Source organism: Piliocolobus tephrosceles, chromosome X (assembly GCF_002776525.5).
Source record: "Piliocolobus tephrosceles isolate RC106 chromosome X, ASM277652v3, whole genome shotgun sequence".
Classification (NCBI taxonomy): Eukaryota; Metazoa; Chordata; class Mammalia; order Primates; family Cercopithecidae; genus Piliocolobus; species Piliocolobus tephrosceles.
This window is the reverse complement of record NC_045455.1, coordinates 85,496,149-85,516,771: the sequence shown is the minus strand read 5'-3', so window position 1 is coordinate 85,516,771 and position 20,623 is coordinate 85,496,149. Positions and strand designations below refer to the sequence as shown.

The following is a 20,623-nucleotide window of genomic DNA, read 5'->3' as shown; positions in this document are numbered from 1 at the left end:
TTCACCATGTTGGCCAGGCTGGTCTCGAACTCCTGACCTCAGGTGATCTGCCTGCCTCAGCCTCCCAAAGTGCTGGGATTACAGGCATGAGCTACCTTGCCCGGCCTAAAAATTAAATCAACATTCATATTATTCAACACCTGTGTAAATATTTTTCACTGTAGTGGACACTCATTGCATTTCCTTTCTTGGACATCTTTTTGTTTTCTGGTAGCTAGTAATTATCTTTTCTATTTCCATTTGCTTAGCTTTCTAGGTTCCTATCACTATTTGTCACCATACTCTCCAACAGAACTTTAAAACTCCTCTCATACCACTTGGGCTACTGACTTCTTGGCAGCATCCTCGATCCTACTCCACAGGGCCTGGATTCATCGCCAAGCCCGCAGGTCTACAGCTGCTTCCAACCATCATTTTGGAAATTCTCTTCCTTTCTTTTCTGTTCCCTGGGTCCTCTGTCTTCCCTGTTCTTATTTTTGTGATGTCTTCTAGAAACTTCCTGAGAAAGGATGCATAGGGAGAAAATTTTTTGAGACTACATTTTACGAAATGTCTTTATTTTACCTTCTCACTTGATTGACAGTTTGGACATAATTTCCCCTTAGCATGTTATAGGCATTTCTCCATTGTTGTTTACTTTCCAGTAATACTTTTAAGAAGTCTTAAGTTATACTGTCTTGATCCTTTTATTGCCCCACCGTCACCCAGCCCCAACCAAAGCTTTTTGAATCTCCTCTTTATCCCCATAAATTTCACTATGGTGTGTTTTGGTATGGAACTTAGACAAATGTTAAGTTTTTACTGAAGTATAACATACAGAAGAGCACAAATCATTTTACAAAATGAACATTTTGTGCAATTAATACCTAGATTAAGAAACAATGCTACCAAGAGCCACTATCGGCCCCTTGTGAGAACCACTATTGTAATTTCCAGTACCGTAGATCAGTTTGCCTGTGTTTGAATTTTTATAGAAATGAAATCGTTATAAGGTATTTTTTTGTTTGTTTGTTTTTGAGACGGAATCTTGCTCTGTTGCCCAGGCTGGAGTGCAGTGGTGCAATCTTGGCTCACTGGAAGCTCCACCTCCTGGGTTCACACCATTCTCCTGCCTCAGCCTCTCGAGTAGCTGGGACTACAGGCACCCACCACCACGCCTGGCTAATTTTTTGTATTTTTAGTAGAGATGGGGTTTCACCATGTTAGCCAGGATGGTCTTGATCTCCTGACCTCGTGATCCACCCGCCTTGGCCTCCCAAAGTGCTGGGATTACAGGCGTGAGCCACTGTGCCCAGCCATATTTTTAAAAAATATGTACCTTTTGCTCCTGGTCTCTTTCATTCACCATTAATTTTGTCTGATTCACCCACGTCGCTGCATGTGGTGGCAATTCATTCACTCTTGTTCCACTATATATATATAATTGATGTATCCAGTTTTAATGAGGATAGACTTGTGACTATTTCCATTTCGGGGATACTAGAGAGAGGGCCGTCATCAACATTTCTGTACATGCCCTCTGCTGAACAGATGTAGTTCTGTTGGATGGCATAAGACATTTTTCATTTTCAATCTGAATTCTTTCTTCAGTATGGTGAAAACTGCTGGAATTACTTCTTTCATGATTTCTCCCTTCTTCTCTTTTTTAAAATTTATTTTTTAACACAACATCAAGTTTCCTTTATCATCTATAATACAGTTATACCCAAACTTTCTAAGACCACCCTGCCCAGAGCAGGAAATTCCAAGGAGCCCCTGAAGACACACAAAGGTGAATGTGGAAGATCAGAGGTCCAGCTGAGGTCACAAGTCTTCCACTCAAACACTCCATGCTTTTCATTTCCATTTGTTAAAGAAAGCATCTTACAGGACGTTGTTGAAAATAATTTCATCCCAGACACCAGGTTTTTTCAATAATACACAGCTCCATGAAATTTGTGTTTCCATCCAACTGATAGGAATACAAAGTAATTTTTATTTTTTTATTTTATTTTTTGGTGATATAGAGAAGTACAACTATCAATCAGATTCCTTTAGTAATAAAGAAGAGGAGAGGAAAGAAAGCATTTGGGCTTTGCAGGCAGCTGGTTTCTACTTGTCTGAGGGTGTGACATCAAAAGAGTTAAATCACCCTGACACACGGCAGTGAGTAGTACTAGCATTTTTTCTTTTCTTTTTTTTTTTAATTAAAAAAGACGATACAAAGAAAAATACCCCCATGGACATAAAAATAGCCCAAAGGTGTTTTGTTTTTGTTTTGTTTTGTTTCAGATAGAGTGTCATTCTGTCACCCAGGCTGGAGTACAACGGCATGATCTCGGCTCACTGCAACCTCCACCTCCTGGGTTCAAGAGATTCTCCTGCCTCAGCCTCCCCAGTAGCTGGGATTACAGGCATTTGCCACCATGCCCGGCTACTTTTTGTGTTTTTAGTAGAGATGAGGTTTCACCATGTTGGCCTGGCTGGCCTTGAATTCCTGACCTTAAGTGATCCACCGGCCTCAGCCTCCCAAAGTGCTGGGATTACAGGCGTGAGCCACGGAGCCCAGCCGGCTCAAAAGTCTTTTACTGAAGATCAATTCTCCCCTGCCCACCCCCACCAAGAAGGTACAAAATGAAGGTACAAAATGAATGTAATTGAGATGGCAGCTCCATTGGGCATTCCAATTCACCCAGTCGCTTATTCCCACAGAGATGAGCGGAACAGGCATTAGGTTTTATTAGTCATGTTGTATTTGTAACCAGATGTGTCCTCAGCAGCTTATCTGAAGGCCACTGAGTCTTTGATTATGTGTAGAGAAGCATGGCTGTCATTCACCGACTGTCCATATCTGAGCATATTCAGCTACCATGGAAACTACAAAGGAAAAATATATTTACTCCAAAACTCATTTACTGGGATTTTTAAGTGCCCTTTCTTCCACAGAGCCCCAGAGTAGTGCTTATGTGCTGGGGGCTACTGTGTTTTCCAGCACAAGCTCCCATCCTCTGAGGGTCCTGAGAAGGACTGGTCCTGGAGTCTTCATGAAAGGAATGAGGTGGTCTCATTGGGTGGAACACGTGTGACCCCAAACCTGACGGTACGGGGAGTAGCGGGGGTGGCAGGGCAATGTTCGCCACAGTGGTGGAGGATCACTTAGGGGTAGGCTGAAGTAGCTGGCTGCTGCATCCTCTGCTGCAACAAGAGGAAGAGCTCACGGCAGTCCTCGGAAAGGCTCTAGCTTGATCCCAGAGTACGTGCTTCCCTCCTTCTTTTTCTTTTCCTCTGGCTGCTTGAGATCTTCTTGATTTCATATTCAGTCTGTGGCCATTACAATCAACTTATTAAAGGCCTTCTCAGCAGCCATGTCTGCAGCCTGCCTTGTGGAAAACTGGGTGAAAGCACCCTGCTGTTTCTGCATTAGAGTGATCGTCAATCTCTCCAAACTGGTAGAAATGATTTCTCTGATCTGTTTCACCCACACCATCTACCTCTAATGTCGTGAGAGTCTCGTCCTCTGGTGGGTCCAGATGAGGCATGGTTGAAGTCTGCTTCGGAAGCTTATCTGCTACAGGGTCATTGATTCCATAATATGAATCTTCAACATTTTGATTAGCAAGGGGATCGTCCAGATCTGTAGGCTTCTTGTGTCTGTAGGGATGCTTCTCTTTTCTCTGACACTCTCCTTTCACCCAGCAGGAGCGAATGTGAGGCTGATTCCTTTGATAGTAGGGTATGGTCCAGGCCAGTTTGAGTAGCACGACACTGGGGGATGTGTCTTTCTCCAGCATGCTAATTGGACGTGTTCCATCAGAGTTTCAGATCTCTCTCCATATTCTGTGTGTAGAAACCTCGGCTGACATCTGACCTTGGCACATTACTTTCAAAAGACAATGCTGTGTCATGAACCTGGATGTGCAGGCCACACGCTAGGTCTAAGAGGCAGGTCTGACATTCTCCAATTTAATGCAGATTTGGCGCACTTTAGTCTTTTTGTTTTTTTTTGTTTGTTTGTTTGTTTGTTTTGAGACAGAGTTTCGCTCTTGTTGCCCAGGCTGGAGTGCAATGGCATGATCTCAGCTCACCACCACGTCTGCCTCCCGGGTTCAAGTGATTTTCCTGCCTCAGCCTCCTGAGAAGCTGCAATTACAGGCATGCGCCACCACACTCAGCTAATTTTATATTGTTAGTAGAGACGGGGTTTCTCCACGTTGGTCAGGTTGGTCTTGAACTCCCGACCTCAGGTGATCCGCCCGCCTTGGCCTCCCAAAGTGCTGGGATTACAGGCGTGAACCACCGCGCCCAGCCTAGTCTTCTTTAAAAAAGCATGTGGACCCCAGGGCACCAGTGAAACACTGGGAATGGCCTGGCACAGAGGCTGCATTCCTTCTTGTATGTTTTTTTCTCTTTTGGGGGAGTGTGTTTCTTTTATTTCTTGATACATCATATAAATGGATCAAAAAGTATGTCCATCTAGAAAAATGTACTTCTTCCAGAAATGAAAAACGAGTTTTAATGAGTTTAGATTTCCTGGCATTTTACTCCTAACCCTAAGAGTTAAATTGATTGTCCACTTACATGCCCATGTTTCTGACCCAAGCTAAGGGGCTGGAAAATGAAACTCAGAGCTAGGCGTGGTGGCACAAGCCTGTAATCCCAGCTACTTGCGAGGCTGAGGCAGGGAGATCACTTGAGCCCAGAAGTTCAAATCCAGCACGGGCAATGTAGCGAGACTCCATCTCTAAAATTAAAAATCAGAACAGTCTCATGTAAACACGGGAAGTCTTAGCATTGATGAAACCTAAGATTTCCTGGAAATAAGTGGGAAGCCTCTAATCCTACCTGGATATGCTTTTCTGGGGGATTTTTCCGCACAAGTCTAAATTCCACAAAGCACCTTCAAAAACTGGGCCACGCAGTATCACAGGCATGGCAGTAGGTCTGAAGGCTGGATTCAGGGGCCGTGTAAATAACAGGAAAAGCAAATCAAGGACCAGATGCTGAGACTTCCCCTTGAGTTCCACACTGGGGAGAACAAGGAGTTGAATCCTACGTACTCTTCTGCTTCCTGGCAAACGGCTGCCCAACTACATCTTGTGCTTCAGCTGCCTTTTGTTTGAAGAACTTTGTGTTCTGGGCACTCTCTTGGCCCCATGTTGGGTAGAAGGAGGTGGTGTCTCAATCCCCACCATGGCTGTATTTGGTATAACCAGAGTGCCCGAAGTTCTTGCATGACTTTAGGAAGCATGGCTTTGTTGAAATGATCCTCCAGGGTGGGGGCACTGAAAGCTCTTTTGTATATTTCTCATATTTGCCCTGAATGGCTTTGCTGGTAATGACCTTGCCATACGCCTGAAGCTCAGCTTGCTGCTCGTCCTCAGCCAGGTTTCCCAGGTGCTCAGTTTCTGCTTCCTCCTTCTCAAGCTCTTCTTCCTCGTCCCTGTCCCCTTGTTCGTTTTAGCTTCTCAACTTTCCATGCCTCCTGCTCCTCCTGACTCTCCTCTTGGTGTTAAGCGCATCCAGAGTAGTGCGGCCCCGCCTGTTCTCCGCCGGCTCTTCCTTGGTCTCCTACAGTCTGCAGGGGGCACCATGCGTCCTCAGCGTGCCTTTTGCTTCCTGCCACGGCTCCTTCTGGTTCAATGCTTCAGCCTCAGGTTCTGAACAAGCCCTTCTTCCCAGTGAGGGCCTGCATCAGGCGAGACTCCGTCTCATCCTCACTGTCTGTGGACTCTCCATACTCAGAACTGCCCTGAGCTCCCCAGGACGCCACTCCTCACCCCCGGCCCCGTGCCTCCCACCTTCCTGTCTCCTCTCCTGTGCTCCCTGACACAGGGTGCTGCACTGCCGCTCCATCTCCTTAGCCTCGGTTTCTTCCTTTTCTTCACTGACATCTGCTCATTCCAGGCGCGAGGCACCTACTTCTCTTCTGAAGCCGCCTGCTTCTATCACTCCAGGCTCCACTGTTTTCAAATGCCAGCCAATCTCTCTTCCTCTTGTCATTCACCTGGTCCTGAAAATGCCAAAGCCTGGCTGGCTGGATGAGCCCTCCTCCTGTTCCTCAGGCTCTGCCTCCCGTTCCTTGGGTTTCCCAATGAATGAAAATTCTTCATCTGCCTCATCGGAGGACTCCACAGGGGCCCAGTCTGGCCTTCTGGACCTTGGACCTTCACTTTCTCTGGAAGTCTCCCGTTTCTCACGGTGACGCAGGATGGCCCCAGTGCAGATTCAGCGGGTGATTGCTTCATGAGTGCCCTTGGGACTGACAAGTTAATGGGTGGCGACTCCCAAAACGGACTGATTCCAAACTGAACACCTACAAATGTCAATGGACAGAAAAATTCCTTTCCGCCAAGGTGCACGGGGCACTGCTATGTGGCTGATCCCTTCCCGTGCTGCTCGACTTGAATCATTCAGCTATGTGGGTTTTCTCCAAGGCACATTTGGCACAGATGGGAAGTCCACACGCATCCTCTAGGCTCTGCCTGTTCCAAGCGTGTTTTTTTTTCCAAAGACAGAGTCCTGCTCCGTTGCTCAGGCTAGAGTGCAGTGGCGTGATCTCAGCTCAGTGCAACCTCCGCCTCCCAGGTTCAAGCGATTTTCATGCCTCAGCCTCTAGAGTAGCTGGGATTACAGGCATATACCACCATGCCTGGCTACTTTTTGTATTTTTAGTAGAGATGGGGTTTCACCATGTTGGCCAGGCTGGTCGCAAACTCCCAACCTCAGCTGATCTGCCCATCTCGGCCTCCCAAAGTGCTGGGATGGACAGGCTGAGCCACCGCACCCGGCTTGTTCCAGGTGTTAAAACCCAGAGAGGTCACCATCTTGAGAGCGTCTGAGGTGGGAAGTGGGACTCTGGGAAGTGAGTCCTGGTGTATTCCCCTGTAAAGGAGGAGAGCTTACATATCACCCACCTGATCAAATCAGTCCCGTCCAGGAAGTACTCCTGTTGATTAATTTAAGGACTTGGGACTTCACATCAACCAAATCCCTTCAGGGCAGCACCTGAACTAGCTTTGTTTGGATACCAGGGAGAGGGTGTGTCTGATTTCAACTAGGGCAAGGATGCTAAAAGGTTCTGGGCCCTGAAGCCCCAACTGCAAAATAAGTCTGTCAAGTCTCTACAAATGCACACCCATGATTTCTGATTTATTTCCCTACCTTATTGAGAGTTTATAGTCAAACAGCAATGTCCAAAACCGCAGCCTCTATAAAACTACCTGAAATTAGCAGTTTTTCCTTCAATGTGGAATCAAAATAATTCAGGCATAAAGGGTCTTTCCCATGGACAACAGCGATAGCATCCTTAAAGCAACTCTGCTTATATCGTCCTTGGTATTCGGATCAAACCTCCATTCAGAGCTTTACTGGTCTGAGGTTTTCTTTCTGGGGACAGGCATCTGGAATGGCGGCACCCAACTCTCAGCTAGATGTGTCTGCACCCACACCTGCAGGTGACTGCCACGTGAGCAATTTACCTACTCTGGCAGGTCCTAGCGATGTCTCTCTGCCTGGGATTGAACACGCAAGTCAGAGGTTCTGAGCCAACCACTCCCCACCTCAGAATGTCCACTTCTGCCCCAAAAGTGAGATAGTGGGAGCCCTCCAGTGATCCACTGGCCTTCATCTCTGTTCCTATCCACAGCTCCTCAAGCCCTAGGAATGGCCAGATCAATAAAGGTATCTTGCTTTGCTAATGAGATGACTAATCGCTGGGGATCCCTAGGTGGCTTCAGGATGGAGGCTGGCACCAGAAAGACCAAGGCAAGATTGGAGGGTTAGAATGTCAGCCTCACTCCCCTACCTCTGGGGAAGGAAGAGGTGCTGAAGGTTGAGTTGATCAGCAATAGGCAATGATGTAGTCAATCATGCCTATGTAATGATGATTCCATAAAGCCCTCAGAGGACTGGGTTTGAAGAGCTTCCAGATAGCTGAAAATGTGGAGGTTCCTGGAACGTGGCACCCCTGGAAAGGGCACGGAGGCTCTGCACCCTTCCCCCATACCTGGCCCTATGCATCTTTCCCATCTGTTCCTCTGTATCCACTATAATAAATAGGTCAACATAAGTAAAGTGTTTCCCTGAGCTCTGTAAGCTGCTGTCAAATCAGTTGAACCTGAGGAGAAAGTGGTGGGAATACCGATTTGTAGCCGGTGGGTCAGAAGAATAGGTAATCACTTAAAGATTTACCTCCATTTTTATTCCCAAGCTTTCTCTGCAACTGCAGGGCCCAATCCAGGGCAGGCGGAGAACTGGTGCTTACTGTGCTCTGTTGGAATTCAGGTGAGTCAGGAGGCGCCTGAATGTAGAAACGTGTTCCTCCGATCTTTTATATAGCCTCTGATCTTGTTTTAGGTTGCAATATCTTCTCTCTTAAAAAAACTATTTTTTTTTTTCTTATGTTCCCTGTCATGTCTTGTTTCAGTTCTTTTTCTTCTGTTTGCATTGATTTCCATTTCAGCTGGGTAGCTTTCCCCAAATGCATGGTGATCCTTGGCTACCTAGTCACATTTGAGAGGGAGGCATTTAAAATGCTGATGGATGTGAGGCTGATGGGGGAGGACTGCTTGAGCCCAGGAGTTCAAGGCCAGCCTGGGCAACACAGTGAGACCCCATCTCAAAACAAAACGACCACAACAAATGCTGACTGTAGGTGAGGGTGCTGTCACTGGGTGATGAATTAGAGTGCCGGCTGTTCTCTTGGGAATAACTGAATATTATTATTAATAATATGAGTATTATTCTGTTATTCATATAAATTTGGCAGCATAGTTTTGTCAGAAAGGAATCCTCCAACCTGGGTGCCATGTAATAGAAGAGGCCGACAGATCTCAGCAGTCACTTGAAGAATTCTACTCACTTTTCCTGTTTTTCTGCAAGAGAATCCATCCCACTGTCAGCAGTGCCCAGTTATTCCTGAGTCTAGAGCTTCACTGTCCAATATGTCAGCCACTAGCCACATGGGGCTATTTGAATCAAAATTAAAACTAAACTTCATTTCCTCAGTCACACTGGCCATATTTCGTGTATTTTTGTTTGCGGGTTTTTCTCGAGACAAGGTCTCACTCTGTAACCCAGGCTGGAGTGCAGTGGTGCAATCATGGATCACTGTAGCCTCAACCTCCTGGGCTCAAGAGATTCTCCTGCCTCAGCTTCAACTTCCTGAGTAGCTAGGACTGCAAGTGTGTGCCACCATGCCCAGCAAATTTTTGTGTTTTTTTATAGAAACAGGTTTTCACCATGTTGCCTAGGCTAGTCTTGAACTCCTGGGCTCAAGTGAACCACCCACCTTGGCCTCCCAAAGTGTTGGGCAGGTGTGAGCCACCATGTGTGGTCACACTGGCTACATTTCAGGTGGCTATTGAGCCACTAGTTGGACAATGCAGATAGAAAGTACTTCCATCATCACGGAAAGTTCTATGGCACACTGCTGGAGACTAAACCTCAAGTTTTGTTTGTTTGTGTTGAGACAGAGTCTTGCTCTGTCACCAGGCTGGAGTGCAGTGGCACGATCTCAGCTCCCTGCAATCTCTGCCTCCCAGGTTCAAGCGATTCCCCTGCCTCAGCCTCCAGAGTAGCTGGGACTACAGGTGTGCACCACCACGCCCGGCTAAATTTTTGTATTTTAGTAGAGACGGGGTTTCACCATGTTGGCCAGGATGATGTTGGTCTCCTGACCTCGTGATCTGCCTGCCTTGGCCTCCCAAAGTGCTGGGATTACAGGTGTGAGCCACTGCGCCTGGCCAACCTCACGTTTTATACTTGGGGAGAAGTGGTTTCCTAACTACACTCTTGAGGATGGAAACTGGAAGTGTGATTTTTCTTTCTTTTCTTTTTTTTTAGAGATTGGGTCTTGCTCTGTTGCCCAAGCTATAGTTCAATGGAACAATTAAAGCTCACTGCTGCCTTAACCTACTGGGCTCAAGTGGTGCTCCCAGTTCAGCCTTCTGAGTAACTGGAACTACAGGTGGGTGCCACCATGCCCAGCTAATTTTTGTAGTTGCTTTAGAGATGGGGTCTTGCTATGTTATCCAGGCTTGTCTTGAACTCCTGGCCCCAACTGATCCTCCTACCTCAGCCTTTCAAAGTGCTGGGATTACAGGCATGAGCCACCATGCCCAGTCCAATTTAGTTATTCTTTACACAGTATTTCATTAATTATTGTATTTTCAGTCCTACTCTGAATCCACCTTTGGGGGTACCTGAAGGCTCCCCTTTCTTGAAACTTGACTCTTACCCCTCCCCACAACAACACACACATTTGTAGGTGTAGGTTTCGTGCTGTTAATTACCACTGGTCCAGGTGTCTCCCATCTTTCAAAACATTCTTTATCCCTATCCTACTCCTTCAGCATTACTGATGGGTTTTCGGCAAGGAGCAGAGATAATGTGTGTGGGTCATGCCAAGCCTGAAGTCCTCCTGAGATGTTATTCACATAACTGATGACAAAGGCAATGGGGAAAAAGCGTTTTGCTGCTTAGCTTTGTCAGGGTTTGTCCAAGGTTTGCTTAGTTACAGTTTTAAGAAATTTTATCATCTCTGATTTCTTTATATTCCATTGTTTTATTCTTTTCCCAAATATTATTTGAGAACATACTAAAGGTAAGGCACTGCTCCAGTTGTAAGTTTTCTCACTTTACCCTCTCGTTTCATTAAAAATATTGTTGCTAAACATTTTCAGTGAAAGTTTAATAATTATGTATGTTGGCAAAACCTCATGAACCAAATACAGGGCAAGCTTATTTTCAACGGACTAAAGATTGGTTTCCTTTACCCACAGCCTTAAGCAGAGTCAAGAGCTGAGCCCGTTCCATAGACGCTAAACCTCAGCCAACCTTAAGACCTGTGAGTATGAGAACACATACGTGTTAATACAAACCACTGAGTTTGGGGTGGTTTGCTACAGAGCATTATGTTGTCTGTCTAATACTATGGGAAAAGAGTACTTAAAAGTAGGACTTTAGATTTTTTTTTTTTTTTAATATAAAGATATGGGTAGGCGTAGTGGCTCACTTTGGGAGGCCGAGGCTGGTGGATCACTTGAGATCAGGAGTTTGAGACCAGCCTAGCCAACATGGTGAAACCCCGTTTCTACTAAAAATACAAAAATTAGCCAGGCATGGTGGCACACGCCTGTAATCCCAGCTACTTGGGAGGCTGAAGCAGGAGGACTGCTTGCACCCGGAAGGCAGAGGCTGCAGTGAGCCAAGATGGTGCCACTGGACTTCAGTCTGAGCAACACAGTGAGTGAGACTCAAAAAAAGATATGGGTTAGTTGCCTATGTTTAGGAGAAAATAAAAATTATCATTCCACAATATAAAATGCTATTTTATCGCTTGTTGCATTTTATCTAATGGTGTTTTTCTAGGAAAATTTACAATAGGAATACCACTATGTTTCAGGTTTTAAAATGGTCATAAGCACCTGATAGAGTTTCGCTGTGTCCTCACCCAAATCTCATCTTGAATTGCAGTTCCCATAATCCCCACGTGTTGTGGGAGGAACCCAGTGGGAGGTAACTGAATCATGGGGGCGGTTACCATCATGCTGTTCTTGCGATAGTGAGTGAGTTCTCATGAGATCTGATGGTTTTATAAGGGGCTTCTCCCCCTTTTGCTTAGCACTTCTCCTTCCTGCCTCCATGTAAAGAAGGACGTGTTTGGTTCCCCTGCCACCGTGATTGTAAGTTTCCTGAGGCCTCCCCAGTCATGCTGAACTGTGAGTCAATTAAACCTCTTTCCTTTGTAAATTACCCAGTCTTGGGTATATCTTTATTAGCAGCATGAGGATGGACTAATACAGCACCTGATGTAGGAAACTAATATTTTCCTTTCATTTGAAAAGGATATTTCATTAGTAAACAGTATCTATTACACAAATTACATCAAGGTCTGTGTGCCTCTTTCCAAAAGATAAATTACAAGCATTGTTACAAAATAAGAGTATGCGGTTTGCAAAATTCTTATGATGGGAGCCCTTCTTTGCCAAGAATTATGCTTGCTTGCCTCTTAATGTTTCCACTGAATTATAACGAGATGTCACTCAGAACCTATATTTCTGCCCTGGGGGACGTGTAAGAATGTCAGAACACCTCTCCATGGTATCAGGTGCCTACAGAGCTTTGCTGTGGATTATGGACCAATTCCTCAGTATCTGTTCTTAAGACCAAATGAACCACACTGTCTTGGAAGTGCTGGTCTTGAACAGTAAAGGGCATTGTGCAGACAGCTGGAAGCAGTCCCTATTAACATTGTCCCTGATAGTGAATAAAGGGACAGCGTGAGTTCCTTTGGACTGTTTTCTTTCTGGATGTACTGAAACTGTAGTTTCAATGGAATCAAAGGAATCAGAGATGCTGGGTGCAATGCCTCACACTTGTAATCTCAACACTTTGGGAGGCCAAGTAGGAGGATCTCTTGTGCCCAGGAGTTCAACACCAGCCTGGGCAACAGAGTGAGACACCATCTCCACAGAAAATAAGAAAAGTAGCTGTTCATGCTGGCATACACCTGTGGTCCTAGCTACTCAGGTGCTTACTTGGGTCCAGGAAGTCAAGTCTGCAGTGAGCCGTAATTGTGCCACTGAACTCCAGCCTAGATGACAGAGTGAGATACTGTCTAAAAAAATCAATCAATCAATCAATCAATCAATCAATCAGAAATGTCTGACCAGATTGGGGCAGCATCTCTGTATTTGACAGATCCTAAAACAACTTAGTAATAAACTCTATTACTCTTATAGTACTAGTGACAGTGTTTAGAGTAATAAACAGAGTCTCACACTGTTGCCCAGGCTGAGAGCAGTGCACAATCACAGCTCACTGCAGCCTTGACATCTTGGGCTCAAGTGGTCCTCCTGCATCAGCCTCCTTAGTAGCTGGGACTACAGGTGCAGGCCACCATGTCTGAGTAATTTTTGTATTATTATTATTATTATTATTATTATTTTTGTAGAGACAGGGCTTCACTATGTTGCCCGGGCTAGTCTTGAACTCCTGGTCTCAACAGACCTCCTGCTTTGGCCTCCCAAAGTACTGGGATTATAGGCATGAGCCACTGTGCCTGGCACAAACACGAATTGTTTTTTGTTTGAGATGGAGTCTTGCTCCGTCTCAGCCTGTACGCCAGGCTGGAATGCAGTGGCGTGATCTCGACTCACTGCAACCCCTGCCTCCTGGGTTCAAGCAATTCTCCTGCCTCAGCTTCCTGAGTAGCTGGGATTACAGGCGCCCGCCACCATGCCTGGCTAATTTTTATATTTTTAGTAGAGATGGGGTTTTGCCATGTTGGTCAGGCTGGTCTCAAACTCCTGACCCCAGGTAATCTGTCTGCCTCGGCCTCCCAAAGTGCTGGGTTTACAGGCGTGAGCCACCATGCCTGGTCACAAACACTATTTTTTAAAGCATGTGTTATTAGATTCTTTTACAAATTATATTCCAACTCATTAGAAAGACTCTGGAATATGTATATGTGTGTGTACTAGTTTTTAAAATCCTGTATTTTCCTTAATAACATTAAATTGAAACTCATTACAAAACAAAGGTTAATACCAGTGCTGTCATGGCTATCAAGAGCTATGATACCCTTTTAGGAAATCATGTATGTTCATTTGTCCATTTGTTCATTCATGTATGTGAAAGTTACAGAACATTGACATTGTGCTAGGGACCAATCTAAACACTGGGAACACAAAGGTGGGTGGCTTTCAGGGGGCTGTCTAAAGTCCAAAGAGGAAAGTAGATAACAAGAAGTTATTACCAATGTGAGCAGTGCTAACGGCTGAATGGAATAGAGTACATAGCCTCCCTGACATAGTGGGGAGGGATGTCAAAGGAAGGCTCTTAGACATAGAATCAAAATCAAGTCCTGGTGTCTGTCGTATTTCCTTGATGTAGGGATTCTCTCTCTGTAACTACCTATCATTCATTTGCCTCTTTGCTCAGTTCACCACCTGCCAAAGGAACTGCTCCAATGCCGAGTGACCCTCTGATGACACACTTGGGCCACCTCCTCTTTTGCCTGTGTGTTTGCAATATCTAGGTGAGCTTGGCTTTGGTACCATATCTGTTCTGTCATTCCTGCTCCAAAGCATAAGACTCACTCCCAAGAGGGAATTTTTGCATTTGAAAATTCAAGTTGTATGAAATATAAATGTTTCCTCCTTTGTACGTTCTTTAAATTCATGTGTCATATATTACATTTACTGTCATATATTACATTTACTAAGAAGTAGAAATACTTGTACTTTCTAAACTGAGAAAACTAGCTGGTGAAAGACAAACTGACTCTAAACCCATCTGATAGATTCTAAAAAGTGAAGGTACTTTAAGTGGCACTACCCTGGCACATGTTCACTTTGGATTGCCAGGCAAACCAGTCCAACGGGTGTTAGGAGACAGATGTTCACCAAATGCTTAGCCCTCAGGGAGAAAACATTAACAAAACATACAACATAGTTCCCCCGAGTATCAGCAACTGAAGAAAGCATTTTACCATCTACTATCATGATTTCTAAACACAGTTTAAAAAATGTTATTGAATACCTACTATACTGCAAGCAGTACTAGTTATGGTGACAAAAGATAAACCCCTGATGTACAAACTAAACACCTTAATTCATTATTTCATGGTTAAATACATTCTAAAACTAAACTTTTTCCTCCGCAAGTCTTCCTTCTCTTTGGGGTTTAAAAGACTCATCCCTGAACTGAACCAAGTCCATCTTCTTAGGAACTCACTGAGTGCAGGGGATTGCCAAGTCCTGTTGACTCTTCTGCCCTCTGCAGTTTCAAAGCTGTCTTCACTTTATCTTTGGCACCATTTTCCTGTAGGCCTATAGAATCTGTCAACTACTGTCATAACAGAAAAACTAATCTTCCTGCTACAGTTTTGGGCCTTTCTAATCCATTCTTATTAAACTACTGCTAAAGTGACCATCTAAAAACATAAAAGATGCATGAAATTATTCAATGTCACCTAGGCCTTCAGGATGCAGCCCAACACTCTAGCATAGATCACTCCCTTCTCTTGTCCCATTTTTGTTTTTTCTCTATCATGAGCATTTATGTCCCATGGTGTCCCACTAACCACTGCAATTTATTTACTTTTCGTAGAGAGAGGGTCTTGCTCTGTTGCCCAGGCTGGAGTGCAGTGGTGCGATCATAGCTCATTGCAGCCTCGAACTCCTGGGCTTAAGCAATCCTTCCACCTCAGCCTCCTGAGTAGCTGGGACCACAGTCATGTGCCACCATGCCTGGCTATTTAATATTGTATTTTTTGTGGAGATGGGGTCTTGCTCTGTTGCCCAGGCTGGTCTCAAACGATCCTCCTGCCTTGGCCGCCAAAGTGCTGGGATTACAGGTGTAAGCCGTTGCACCTGGCCAACCGCTGCAATTTAAAAAATGAACCAGTGTCCTCAGGTGTTGCTGTCCCTCTCACAAGCCCATCCTGGACTGCTCTTCCCCAGCCCCTGCCCATGGCCTCCAATTAATTTTCTCCCCGCCTTTTTTTATTTCAGAAAATTTTAAAAAGTTGTAAGATTAGTGCAATAAACACATACATACCCTTTACTTATATTCACCAGTTATTAACATTTTGCTACATTTGTGTTCACTTGCTTTTCCCCATCCCAAAATATTTACTGTGCTGAATCATTTGAGAGTAAGTTGCAGACATTATGACATTTTACTCTTAAATTTTTCAGCACATATCTCCTAAAAATAGGACACTCTCTTACATAACCACAATGATCATACTTAGGAAACTTAATATTGAAATACTAAAATTTAATTTGAATATAGAGCCGATGCTCATATTTCTCCCCAGTTGGCTGACTTCTATTTATCTTTCAAGACTAAGCGCTAGAAAAATGACCTCCCTTCTCCCCACAGCCCCTCTCTGTCCACACACAGGATACAGTGGGTATCTCCCTTCTGTACTTTTACTAGCTTTTAGTATACTTCTATTGAAGCACTGAGAACACACTATCACATTGTCTATTTTCTTTTCTGTGGTATCTGAAACTCAGCTAGACTCATTTTAATTCTTCTTTCACTTCATATACTACCCAGCATTCACTGGTGACTGAATGGATAAATGAATGAATGCATGCATGATGAGACACTGAAGATTCTCATTCCACTCTCTCATTATAACTGGTCATGTGTCTCTCAACATTCCGGGCAACATATCACATGTTCTCAATTTCCCCTCTAGTTTCAAACACTGCTGTGGTGCCCAGGCCTGCGTGGTGGGCTTCTTTCATCTTGTGCGGATGCAACCTCACAGCACCTGCTTCTGGCCTCTGCCCCTGGTTTCTGGCCCCAGGGCTATGTTGGAGCTGTGACACAGGAGTCCCATGGGAACCACTTGGCACTCGGGCATGGACAATCTGGCAACGGGGGACAGTTAAGGCCTATAACCTTGCCCTTGATCACTGAGGGACAGGAGCTCATAGAAAAATGCTTGTCTCATTTTTGGCCCTGGGTGGCCAATTCTGAGAGACAGGTTAAAAGGTTCCTCAGAGGCTCCCACAGGATCAAGTAGCAGATATTCATAATGTTTGCTAATTTGAAAGGGACCCTTGGGTTGGCTTTCTCTCCTTCCGGGGGGTCATTCTTCTGTCTTATCAGTCTATTCCTAGGTGTTACATTCCCAAATAAACTCCCTGCCTACCTCCAAGTTGTCTGTACAGGCTTTGCTTTCGGGAGGGCCTAGGCTAAGACAATGCGGTAACGTAAAACACCGGCAGCTTGGGAGCCAGACAGACCTGACTGCTAAACCAAGTTTGCTCATTCACTAGGCCATCACCTCGGGCACATAATTTAACTTCTCTCAGCCTCACTTTCTTCACTTTATAATGAAGATAATACTTTATAGGAGTATGGTAATTACTTCATAGGAGTAATTACCATTAGAAATTTACCATATATATATATATATGAATAGAATACATACAAATTCCTTGAGTAATGATTGACTATAATCAACCACATTGGGTGTCTGTCCAGCTTAGGAGCCATCCTCACTCTTCCATTTCTCTAAAGATTTACGACTCGTCCCAGCCACGCCCACCATCATTGGGCGGGAGCTCGAGGAGTTGGATGCTCAGTCTCGCTGGCAGCCACTGTACTTGGAAATTCGAAATGAGTCCCATGACTATCTTCATAGAGTGGCCAAGTTTCCAGAAAACAGAAATCAAAATAGATACAGAGATGTAAGCCCATATGATCACAGTCGTGTTAAACTGCAAAATGCTGAGAATGATGATATTAATGCCAGCTTAGTTGACATAGAAGAGGCACAGAGGAGTTACATCTTAACACAGGGTCCACTTCCTAACATGTGCTGCCATTTCTGGCTTACGGTTTGGCAGCAGCAGACCAAAGCAGTTGTCATGCTGAACCGCATTGTGGAGAAAGAATCGGTTAAATGTGCACAGAACTGGCCAACAGATGACCAAGAGATGCTGTATAAAGAAACAGGATTCAGTATGAAGCTCTTGTCAGAAGATGTGAAGTTGTATTACACAGTACATCTTCTATGATTAGAAAATATCAATAGTGGTGAAACCAGAACAATATCTCACTTTCATTATACTACCTGGCCAGATTTTGGAGTCCCTGAATCACCAGCTTCATTTATCAATTTCTTGGTTAAAGTGAGAGAATCTGGCTCCTTGAACCCTGATGAGCCTGCGGTGATCCATTGTAGTGAAGGCACTGGGTGCTCAGCACCTTCTCTCTGGTAGACACTTGTCTTGTTTTGATGGGAAAAGGAGATTATATTAACATTAAAAAAGTGTTATTGAACATGAGAAAATACCAAATGGGTCTTATTCAGACCCCAGATCAACTGAGATTCTCATACATGGCTATAATAGAAGCAGTAAAATGTGTAACGGGAGATTCTAGTATACAGAAACGGTGGAAAGCACTTTCTAAGTAAAACTTAGCTCCTGCTTTTGATCACTCACCAAACAAAATAACGGCTGAAAAATACAATCGGAACAGAATTGGTCTAGAAGAAAAACTGACAGGTGACCGATGTACAGCAAATGCAAGATACAATGGAGAACAGTGAGAATGCTCCACGGAAACGTATTCGAGAGGGCAGAAAGGCCACCACAGTTCAGAACATGCAGCAGATGAAACAGAGGCTAAATGAGAATGAATGAAAAAGAAAAAGGCCACGATAGGCACCTAATGTTCATGACTTGAGAATATTCTGGAGCTATCAATTTTGAACCATTGATGTGCAAAGCCAGACCTGAAGCCCACTCCAGACACTAAAGTGAGACTTGCTAAACCTCTAGATTGCCTCACAGTCATTTGTTTACAAAGTAAACTTTACATACAAGGCATGAGGAGCACCCACCAGCAGAAGACTTTCAGAACCTTTCAATGGATGTGTTGTTAACTGTTTTTAATGCATGTATGAAATATAGAAATATGTAAAAAAAATTAGGAGAGATTCCTTTGTATTGTACTGCCATTCCTACGGTATTTTTATACTTTTTGGCAGCATTAAATATTTTTGTTAAATAGTAAAAAAAAAAACAATTTACTACTCATCCCATCAGTTTCCTGGGGATGGGTTCATGTACTCACATTTTTACTAGATTTTGTGACTATTAGCAACCACAATTCTAACTACTGCATTGACTATTACACTAATATACAGAATAAATAATGCCTAGAATTATATTTAAAAATAGTCATCCTAAATGTACGAAAAGACAAAGCACATTTCTATAATATATGGTCTAAATTTCAGGAAGAAATTCTCAACCTTTGAATGAGAGATTGAAGAAAACTAGGTATCAATATCTCATTGGAATATGTTGTTTTGTTTATACCTAAGATTTTCAAAGCTTTGGGACCTCAAAAGTTTTCCTTATTTAAAAACTTCTACTCGTAACCATAGTCTCCATTGTCAAAAAGGAATGTATAAGGATTATTATGCTTGAAATATTAATCTGTATGGATCTTACAAGATACTCCAGGTTGCTTATACGCTTAGTGGGAAATGAGAATTATTCAAAAGAAAAATTCTATTTTCCCAATAGGAGAAGTGTCCAAAAGTTTCAAAGACCTCAGAAAAGTCAGCTTTTGGATGCTTGCTGCCACAGCTGTCAATAAGCAGGAAATAGCAGTAAGTCTTCAGAGAGAGAATTCATTAAAACAAGTCATTAAGGCTGGGCGTGGTGGCTCATGCCTGTAATCCCAACATTTTGGGAGACTGAGGTGGGCAGATCACCTGAGGCTGGGAGTTCGAGACCAGCCTGACCAACGTAGCGAAACCTTGTCTCTACTAAAAACACAAAAATTAGCCAGGTGTGGTGGCAAGCAACTGTAATCCTGGCTACTCGAGAGGCTGAGGCAGGAGAATTGCTTGAGCCTGAGAGGTGGAGGATGCAGTGAGCCGAGATCCTGCCATTGCACTCCAGCCTGGGCAATGAGAGAAACTCTGTCTCAAAAAACAAAAAACAAAACAAGTCACTGATAGTATGACAAAGAGACATCTGCATCCCATGTCTACTGCAGCACTATTCTCAATAACCAAGATATGGAGTCAACCTAGGTGTGCAACAACAGATGAATGAATGAAGAAAATGTGATATATACACACTATGGAGTATTATTCAGCCATAAAAAAGAGTGAAATCCCATCGTTCATGGAATATAGATGAAATTGGAGGACATTATTTTAAGTGAAAAAAGCCAGGAACGGAAAGTTAAACAGTGCATGTTCTCACTCATATGTGAAAGCTAAAAAAAGTTGATCTCATAGAAGTAAAAAGTAGGACAGAGGATACTAGAGGCTGGGAAGGGAGAGTGACAGAGAGATTTGTTAACAGATACAAAATTATAGCTAGATAGGAGAAATGAGTTCTAGTGTTCTACAGCACTGTAGAATGACAATAGTTAACAATAATGCAATGTATAGTTTCAAATAGCTAGACGGATATTGTACATTCTCAACACAAAGAAATGATAAACATTTGAGATGGTGGATGTGCTAATTACCCTGATCTGATAACTATAAATTATATGTATGGAAATATAATTATGTGCCCTCAAGAATATGCACAATTGCTATTTGTCAATTTAAAAAATAAATTTAAAAACTGTATCATTGAATCCTTAAGATGCTAAAGTTAATTTACTTATATAACAAATTAAAACATTATTTCTTATGCTAATGTTTTTCAGAAAGTATAGCTTTTATGACTTTATATAAATATATCTAAAATAATAATTGTATGATATGTTTTTGTAGTCTAATAAAATTTGCACTGAATTCCAATTTTTTAGGGGTATCTTTTTCCATGTTTTCATCTTTATTTTTATATGGGAATTTCTAACGGAAATAAGTTGCTCCTCAAGTTCTAGGAGTTGACCCTAAAAGTAACCAATGTGATCCTCAACACGAGTTCCAGAACTAAAAAGAATGCCTAGTCTATGTTCCTTTGCATTTTTATTTTATTTAAATGTCTGTCTACCTGGTCCTCTTGATTAGGGAGCAAGCCTCTGAGGGTCAAGACCATGTTTCACGTCTTTGTGGCCCAGTGCCTAGCACAGAGCTCTGTCCGTATCTGCACTCCAATAAATGTTGACCTAAGACTCTTAGACTTGTAGATTC

At 43.5% G+C, this 20,623-nt stretch overlaps 2 pseudogenes; one reads left to right on the top strand and one right to left on the bottom strand.

Annotated features, from left to right (window-relative positions):
- Positions 1 to 2,903: 2,903 nt before the first annotated feature.
- Positions 2,904 to 8,175, bottom strand: LOC111540430 (annotated as a pseudogene).
- A 5,787-nt stretch (positions 8,176 to 13,962) lies between these two features.
- LOC111540431 lies at positions 13,963 to 18,176 on the top strand (annotated as a pseudogene).
- The last annotated feature ends 2,447 nt before the right edge of the window (positions 18,177 to 20,623 follow it).